This window comes from Conger conger, chromosome 13 (assembly GCF_963514075.1).
Source record: "Conger conger chromosome 13, fConCon1.1, whole genome shotgun sequence".
NCBI classification, from domain to species: Eukaryota; Metazoa; Chordata; class Actinopteri; order Anguilliformes; family Congridae; genus Conger; species Conger conger.
The window spans coordinates 27,931,751-27,940,439 of NC_083772.1; positions in this window are offsets into that span (position 1 = coordinate 27,931,751).

The following is an 8,689-nucleotide window of genomic DNA, read 5'->3' on the forward strand; positions in this document are numbered from 1 at the left end:
TTTATTAATTGTCTGGGAAGTAATTGAATTGCCATTGTAGTGCCATGGCATAATTCCACATTCCTTCAGTAAAAATGCACATCAATGGCATGTATACCTGGCATGGTCCACTTCAAGAATGAAGAGTGTTGCTTGTCGTGGTGAGTGCTGCTTTGCCTTCTCTGGCACTTCTGCTAGTCGGTCTACGTCCCTGCTTGCTTGTAAATTCCGGGCACTACTGTTGCATGATTTATGTGCATTGGCTGCATGTAACGGTTTTTATTCTGACTTGACTGCTTAAACACGGTATGGTAATTGAAATAGAACTGCAAACAAGCATTAGTCGTAGCAGTAGTATATTTAAGCAATACGCCACAAGAGGCTTTGTGGCAAAACTGTTTAACCACGACTGCATTCCCCATACAACACAGTCTCAAGTGCCGTATTGCTTTTATAAAAAGGTTACAACATTTATAAACAATTAATGTACGACACAATATTACTTTGTTTTCTCAATAATAATTCTTATTAAGCAACTCTTCTTCTGCCAGATAATGTAGTCCACAATTAATGGTTGCTAAGCAATAGAAAACAGCTGCTAGCAAGCAAATTAGCATCATTAATGTGACTTTGTTACTTTGTGGCTGCATCTAGGTAGCTGTTTAACTGGCTTCATTCACGTGCGAATCTCCCAGCACTGTACATGAATCGGTGTCTGCTGTCTTTCCTGTGCTCCTGAGGATTTCAGTGGTTTTTACTGGCCTTGTTAAATGTCATGGTCACATACTTCTGGCCATTTTCGTCGACCATGACCTGAAACTCATATCTGTCTCATTTCATGCTTGTCACGTCATGTTTCATGTTTAGTCACCGTCTTAGTTATGTTATTGTCATGTCACGTATTATGTTCGTCTAGTCTCGCCACGTTTTTATGTTTTATGTCATGTTACATTTCATGTTTACTTGTTACGATTTATTTCTTAGTCTTGCCATGTCACGTTTTATAGTTTATTGTCATAGTTTTGCAAACTTGTTATGTCTTGATTTATGTTTGTTTCATGTTATGTTCTGTTCATTGATTAGCATACACTTTTTTGTGTCTTTCTGCAAACCTTGCATTCATGCTTTTTCTCTCTCTCCCTTCCTGTCACTCACGCTTCACTAATTGTTTCCTTTGTCTTCTGACTAATCTACTAACTTTAGATCAGGATTGGATAATACTAACATTCTAACCATGTGTTCATGTTACCTTATTTTTCTTGTGCATGTCATTTACTAATTTACTAAGGCTAGGGCAGGATAGGTTTATTACTAACGATTACTAATTATCTCGTTAACTTGTCAATCCTTCACACCGGATTTCCATTCTCATGCTGCTCTCAAGCTAATTGTCTGCACCTGTCTACACCTGCATATACAGTGGGAGCAATAATTATTTGATCCCTTGCTGATTTTGCAGGTTTGCCCACTTACAAAGAATGGAACTGTGTAGAATTTTAATCATAGGTATATTTTAACATTGAGAGACAGAATATCACAAAATAATCCACAATAACAACATCATATCAATTTTATTAATTTATTATCGTATTTTTGCATGAAATAAGTATTTGATCCCCTACCAATCAGCAATAATTCTGGCTCCCACCGACCAGTTAGTTTTCCATTAAGAAGCACTCCTAATCTCAACTCATTGCCCAAAACACCTGTGTCAACTCATTACATTGTTATGTAGCTGTATAAAAGACACCTGTCCACACAATCAATCAGATTCCAACATTTCCACCATGGGCAAGACAAAGGAGCTGTCTAAGGACATCAGGGACAAAATTGTAGACCTGCACAAGAAAATAAGCAAGCAGCTTGGTGAGAAGTTAACAACTGTTGGAGCAATTATTAGAAAATGGATGAAACACAAAGTCACCGCCAATCTCCCTCGGTCTGGGGCTCCACACAAGATCTCGCCTCGTGGGATATCAATGATCATGAGAAATGTCAGGGATCAGCCCAGTACTACACAGGAGGAGCTTGTTAATGACCTGAAGGCAGTTGGGACCACAGTCACGAAGAGAACCATCAGTAACACACTACACCGCAAAGGATTAAAATCCTGCTGCGTGCACAAGGTTCCTCTGCTGAAGAAGGCACATGTACAGGTCCATCTGAAGTTTGCCAAAGAACACCTGGATGATCCAGAGGAGGCTTGGGAGAAGGTGATGTGGTCAGATGAGACCAAAATAGAGCTATTTGGCATCAACTCAACTCGCCGTGTTTGGAGGAAGAGAAATGCTGAGTACAACCCCAAGAACACCATACCCACTGTGAAGCATGGAGGTGGAAACCTTATGCTTTGGGGGTGTTTCTCAGCTAAGGGGACAGGACAACTTCACCGTATCAAGGGGAGGATGAATGGGGCCATGTACCAGGAAATTTTGGACGACAACCTCCTTCCCTCAATGAGAGCACTGAAAATGGGTCGTGGATGGGTCTTCCAACATGACGATGACCCAAAACATACGGCCAAGGCAACAAAGGAGTGGCTCAAAAAGAAGCATATTAAGGTCCTGGTGTGGCCTAGCCAGTCTCCAGACCTAAATCCCATCGAAAATCTGTGGAGGGAGCTGAAGCTTCGAGTTGCCAAGCGACAGCCTCGGAACCTTAAGGATTTTGAGAGGATCTGCAAAGAGGAGTGGACCAAAATCCCTCCCAAGATCTGTGCAAACCTGGTGAAAAACTACAACAAACATCTGACCTCTGTGCTTGCCAACAAAGGTTTCTCCACAAAGTATTATGTCCTATTGTTCTATGGATCAAATACTTATTTCATGTGAAAATATGGTATTCAATTTATAAAATGTATATAATGTTGTTATTGTGGATTATTTTGTGATATTTTGTCTCTCAATGTTAAAATGTACCTATGATTAAAATTCTACACAGTTCCATTCTTTGTAAGTGGGCAAACCTACAAAATCAGCAAGGGATCAAATAATTATTGCTCCCACTGTAAGCTCAGTTCCATGTCATGTCTTTGCAAAATTGCTGCCTCCTGTTTATTACTGCACTTTTTTGCAGTTCTGTCAAGCTATTGTCTACCCTTTAAGATCCAAGCCTACTGACCATCGTTATTGACTGTTTTGTTGACCATTGCCTGCCTGTCCCACAAACTTTGCCTGCTGTCTTTGTGCTTCTGCCCCGTGGAGCAGATTCGGTCTTGACTCTCGACCCTGAGCCTGCCTACCGTCTGCCTGTACTTCTGCCCTGCTGACAGCTTTCCTGGCAACTGGACTTTTACGAGATTACGAGACTGCCTTCTCCCTCAGTATTGTACTTGGTTTTGGCTGGATTTCACGTGTATGAATGCTTACTGGACATTCCCTGAATAAAGCCCTGATGGGACTTTATTACAGCCCTTTTGTCTGAGTCGTGCATTTTGGGTCCAACCCCCCATGCACCCGTCTCAATATCGTAGATTATGGTTCCCCTCCTTTCCCCTGCGTCCACAGTAGAGCTGAAGGTCGAACCAGACTTTTGTTCACCAACCCCTCTGGTGTGGTTGCATCCAGCTCTTCGCATCGTTTTCATTGTTGAACGTGGTGAACTTGGTGTCTCATCAGCGGTGGGTCATTAATATAATGGTTTGGAGCAGCTCAGAGGCCTGAGTATCCACTAAAGCTAGACAATTCACCCTTCACATTTCTGACCGTGCTGTAAAACTGCCTAAGTAAGGTTCGGAGGCGCTAAACACTCTGTGTCGGCATCCCACCGTTATGCTCCATCCTGCCAGTACCCTTACAGGGGCTCCTCTGGTTTGTCCCCTGGCATGCTGGCTTTTATGTTACATCCTTTCTCAGCTATATAGTTCTATAATGGTACTTAGTTTATCCCTTTTTTCCTTTTGTGTCTTTTTGTCTGTATTTCTGTTTTGTGGTGTATGCATGTCTTTTTGTGGTGTTCACTTCCAGTCTTGGCTCTATGTAATGCTTTTTGAATATGGCCTCATGTGTATGCAGCATCAATAATAGTTTACTCTCTCTTACCTCATGATTAATCTCAATATCATGACTTTGAATGTACGAGGCTTGAATTCACCGGTGAAAAGGGTAAAGTGTCTAGAATTTTTAAAACTCAAGAATGTAGTTTTAAAAATGTAGTTGGCTTCATACAAGAAACTAATTTTAAAGAGGTAGACATTTGCAGATTTAATAATAGGTTCTATAAGGTTATAGCTTCCTCATGTGCTTCAAATAAATCTAAGGGTGTATTAATTGTAATTAAAAGGAAACTCAATGCAAAAATTCTAAAAACCGGTGGAGATGCTGAGGGTAGGTTCTGTTATGCAACCATTATCCTCAATGGTACACAATTCTGTATGTCTTCAATTTATGCCCCCAATGTATTCAACTCTCTTTTTTGACAATGTGAAGCTGAAGTTGTTCGCAGACTCTAAGCTGATTCTGGGAGGTGATTTTAATTTGTTGGTGGACCCTTCCATGGATTCAACCAACCCTAATATATCTGTCCGTAGAACTTCATCCATCTATTTTAAATTATTTCTACTGGATTTAAATATTGTAGATGTCTGGCACCTGTGGAATCCGACCACTAAAGATTTTACCTTTTATTCTTCCCGCCATTATTCTTTTTCAAGAATAGATTATTTCTTTATCTCCCTAGCTCTCTTAAAAGATGTACAGTACGCATCTTTTCTCCCAATGCTTCTTTCAGATCACTCCCCTGTTCTAATCTCTATCAATTTCATACCTGGACCCATTGGGTTTAAAAGGTGGCGTTTTAACACATCTATATTGCAGAATGACGAGTTTTTGACTAGAATCAACAGGGAAGTTAGAGAATTCTTGAACTTTAATGTACAACCATGGATTGACCCACATACCCTTTGGGAAACAACAAAATGCTGTATAAGAGGTATTTGTCTCTCCTTCTCCTCCCATTTGAATAGAGTGTGCAACCTTGAACTAAAAACCTTGGAGAGGGAAATCTCGGGTCGTGAATCCCTTCAGAAATCCTCCTTCTCTGAAGGAAGACAAAATGAACTGTCTGCTGTCAAAGCAAAATATAAAATGTTATCTACCTCCAGAGCTGAATTTCTACATCTAAGAACCCGACAACATATTTATGAAAATGCTGAAAAGTCCAGTAAATTTTGGCGTGGAAACTTAAGCACCTAGCATCCATAGATGTAGTAAAAAATGCTGTTGGTGATACATGCACACTTCCTTCCGAAATTAATGAAGCATTCACCTCCTTCTATTCCAAACTATACTCTTCGGAATCACAGAAGGACAACACTAAACTACAGCTCTTCCTAAATTCTCTGAACCTCCCTACACTTTCAGCGGAACAAGCTTCGATCCTGGAAGCTCCTATCAGTCTGTCTGAACTGAAAGATGCCTTAGATTCTATGCCAAAAGCAAAATCCCCAGGTTTGGATGGAATTCCTCCTTAGCTCATAACCGTTCTATGGGATACAGTTGGCCCAGCTATTTTAAATTCATTAAACCATTCACTGACGACCGGAACCTTTCATCGTGACCAAAAAACTGCTCTTATCACTCTTCTCTTAAAGAAAGGGAAAGATCCTCTGGAATGTGCCAGCTATAGACCTCTTTCAATTCTAAACTGCGATCTCAAACTATATGCCGAAGTTTTATCAGGCTGACTGGACAATGTTATTTCGCATCTAGTACATCTAGACCAGGCCGGATTTATTAAGGGGCGTTTAGCTTCGGATAACATTCGCAGACTATTACATATTATTGAATTCTCCTCAACTCAAAAGCAGCCTTGTGCAGTCCTTTCACTGTATGCCGAGAAGGCCTTTGACCACGTGGAGTGGGATTATTTATGAGCAGTCTTGGAACATCTTCGGACCCTCATTTATTAAAATGATTCGTATCCTCTACGCTGACCCCACTGCACGTGTCCAAACTGGAAACCCTGGTGAACCTGAACCTGCTATATAGATCTACTAGGCAAGGCTGTCCTCTATCACCAGGTCTATTTGCACTATCTTTAGAGCCTCTAGCACAGGCTGTCAGACAACATCAAAATATATCAAACATCTCTATCAAAGGAACCACTCCATCTCTCTTTACGCGGATGACATTCTGATGTATTTGTCTGATTTAGATAACTCGATCCCACATGTCCTCAACCTCTTTGAGGAATTTGGGTCCTTTTCTGGTTTTAAAATCAACTGGTCAAAATCCCTTCTAATGCTGTTAAATCTTGCTGCAAAAAAGCTCACTTTCTCTTCACTCCCAATTACCGTGGAGCACAATGGCTTCACTTATTTGGGGATTCAAATTAGACCTAGCCTCTCTTCCATGGTTAAAGACAACTTTAATTCAGCACTGGTTAAAGTCAAAACTGATTTAGCCAAATGGTCTCCTCTCCATGTGTCTCTTCATGGACTCATTTCTGTTATTAAAATGAACATCTTACCTCGTCTTAACTTCCTTTTCTCAATGCTCCCTCTTGTTCTCAGTGCTCCCTCCCAATATGTTTACAGAGCTGGACGCAACATGCAGGAACTTTCTTTGGAAAGGGAAACGCCCCTTTATTAGTCTCTCTACCTTATCACGTCCCAAAATGTTAGGCGGCATTGCCCTCCCTAACTTTAAATGCTAATACTGGGCCTTCCAGCTTAGATCCCTGAAGGTCTGGCTGGATGCCTCCTCTGGGGTACCATGGCGTCAGCTAGAAAATGCCTTATGCTAACCTATTAGAATCCAAGACCTACCCTTTTGTGGCGCTAAAATTCGGTCCACACGGTTGGGTATGGGATCTATCATTTCAAATACCTTGTCCATTTGGTACCAAATTGAAAAAAAACTACATTCCGTCTGTAAATTTCTCTGGGAACACATAGTTGATATGTGCCAACTTCCTTGTTAAACATGTGCCACCATACCCTCCCCTTCTACTCTTTGGTTACAACCCGATTGTCAATCCATCATACATTGAGAAGTTAATCATCCTCGTGGCCTCAACAGATGCTAAAAAAACAATTTTAAAGAGCTGGTTTGAACCCATTGTTTTGAACAGAATCTGGGCCGCGATGTTCTAAGACATATGTATTCTGGAAAGATCTACAGCTAAGATCAATGGAGTGAAAGCAGAAACTTTAGGTATTTGGTCACAAGCTATTTCTTATATACATAGGCTGTTCTGAAACATTACTTTTGCCATCTCTCTTCATCTTTTGATATCTTACTCATACAATTCCATTTTTCATTTCTTTATTTTTATTTTTCTCTTTCTTGTCCTTGTCCGCTCTCTTACATGTTTTGTTTTTTGTTTTCTCTTATGTGTACTGTTTGTGTTCTCCTACTGTATGTGTATTGTGTGTTCTCTTATGTGTACTGTTGTAAGATCCCTTTTTGTTGTTGGTTTTGTATGTTAAAACCAAACAAAATAAAAAATAAAAATATTGATAACAAAAATGTATTCTGGACATCAGGCTAATGTTGGGGTAATCAAAATGTAAATAAGGATAACAAATGAAAATAACCTATCGCTATAGAATGTAGGGCTATAGAATAAAACCACAAAATAACTGGCGGAGTGATATTGTTTGTAAACAGGCTGTTTGATTTCCTGTTACTCTGGGATTTACAGTCATAGTCGAATGGCCAATCAGCTCCCACAATCAAAACTAACCGTTTTATAATGTTATTTTATCACTGCTATTAACCAATCAGATTGTAATAAATGTGTAAATCCATTTAAAAAATGTGCATAATCAATGACATGTAGCTGGTGGTCTTCAGGAATGTAGTGGTATTTCCTGAAAACAGTTTGATTTGCATTTATATGGATTTTTAAATGGTGTTATTTATTGATTTGAATGCAGATTGTGGCATAGTTTTCCATCCCATAATTCCACATAGCCACATTAAAAATGCATATTAAAGAATTTAGTGGAGATTGCTGAAAACAGTTTGACTTTTGATTTTCATGAATGAAAAAAAATCTGCATTCATTACTTATTATTTTTATTATTTTCATTATTGAATGAAATGAACAACGTTACCAAATGGCATCAGTTGTGTGAGGTAATACGTTTTCCAGCTGTACATTTTTGTCACTAACAATTTACTGTTTGGTTCGCAATGACCGCAGTAATTTACAATTAGCAGCTTTGTGATGTGAGCTATTAAAATGTGATATATTCAATTATTATGCGGGTCTTAAAATTATATTTTTTAAAGAAATTGTACCTAGCCAATCAAAGAGACAGTGTATCTGGAAATATGCACTTGATCAAATCTAGCATCTTTACATTAAGCAATAATCGTTCTAGGGCTATTCAGTGAGTAACAATGTATTGGCTACTTTTGGCTTTATCCAAATTTTTGGTGGTGAAATGTTCATCCGTATCCTTGTTCATGACTCCAGCACCCTACTGCCCAATTTATCACACTAGATGTAGATACGACTGAGCAGGGGGTGCTTGCCAAATGGTGGCACTTAGAAACTGAATTTTATTTACTTGTTGTTTTGCTTAGTAAGGGAACTGGAGCATTTTCTCTCATAGATTAGCAGAAGAAGCATGAGCAAAGGGGTTAATATCACAGAAACCTACTTCCAATTACTGTGCCTGTCACTGTGAGAACTTCTCTCATGAATTTGACCGAGATATTTTAAGTTTTATTTCTCACATTTCCCATATCTACTTTATAAA